The sequence below is a fragment of the Antechinus flavipes genome, chromosome 2 (genome assembly GCF_016432865.1).
Source record: "Antechinus flavipes isolate AdamAnt ecotype Samford, QLD, Australia chromosome 2, AdamAnt_v2, whole genome shotgun sequence".
In the NCBI taxonomy this organism is placed as follows: Eukaryota; Metazoa; Chordata; class Mammalia; order Dasyuromorphia; family Dasyuridae; genus Antechinus; species Antechinus flavipes.
The window spans coordinates 21,961,201-21,962,474 of NC_067399.1; positions in this window are offsets into that span (position 1 = coordinate 21,961,201).

Sequence of the window (1,274 nt, forward strand, 5' to 3'; positions counted from 1 at the left end):
TTTCCTTCTCTTTTTTGGACTTGGCCTTTGCTTTCCAGAGATCTGCAGGAGGGGGAGAGGGACACAGCTTTGCCATTGTCCTGCCGCGTAACCGGAGCTAGAATGGGGGGAGTGACCAGGAATTGACCCAGGCACCGTAATTTAGGGGGCACTGACAGCTGGGAGACTTCTCGGCACCCTAGAGGCAAAATGAGTTAAGCACCTGGTTAGCAACGGTGCTCAATGAAAATAAAAGCTGCAGAGCAGGGCTTCCTTCCCTGGCAGACAGAGTTTAGGGAGCTCCTTCCCTGCCCCTGATAGGGGGCTCTCCCCCCTCCATTCCAACTTGGCCGCTGGATGCCTGGGATCTCCCCTCCCACAGGGCTCGGGGACACGTTGTTCCCGAAGAGCCGATTCGAGATCCTATTCCTTCCAGGCCCCCTCTGTGCCCATCGCCCCCGGAGGAGTCCCTGGTTCTGCTTTTGCCCAGACCCTTCCCTTCCTTTAAAGAGCCGGAAGCATTCAGGAAGGGCCAGCCACTGTTCCAGGTGCCAGGGACACAAACGCAAGAGCAACCCCAGGGCCGCTCCCCTGGGATGGGTGTGTATGGGGCGGATGCAAGGCGGCCCGTGGCTCAATGTGTATCAGCATCACTCACTGCCAAAGTCCTTTCAGAGAGGGAAGCGGGAGAGTCGGGAACGGCCGCGGGGCGGCGAGCGCTCGAGAGATGTCTCGGTGGGGAAACGGATTCCGAGGACGGGGCTCAGGAAGCCGAGGGCTCCGGCAGGAGGGGCCCGAGGAAGGTGGATGAGGGGCTTCCGCCAGTCCCTCGGCTCCCACTTCATGGGATCAAAGCATCCCTAGCTCGCTCACGGAGGAGGAAATGGGCCCAGAGAGGGCAAGTCTGAGCTTACACGGGGGCAAAGGGCAAACCTGGACTGGACCCCAGTCCCTACCCCAGAGCCTGCGGGACCGTCCCTTACGATGCCTGGGGAGGCCCTCCTGGGGACCTTCCCGATGGCACAGGACCCGCTGCTCCTCCCTCTGCCAGGCTCGGGACGGAACCGCGGCTCCATTTCTCCCAGGGCCCTCTCCTCGGGCCGAGAATCTGTCCGGGAGGGTTCCCAGACCCAGGGAGGGCACCGTCCAGAAGAGAGGGCCCCGAAGGAGCACAGAGATAACGCCGTCCTGAGCACATCACCGAGCCGGGCAGGTAACAAGCACCGGATCCAGGGGAAAAAGCACCGCGTGGGACGTGTGGGCCAGAAAGGGCAGCAGAAGCCAGGGCGGGCATC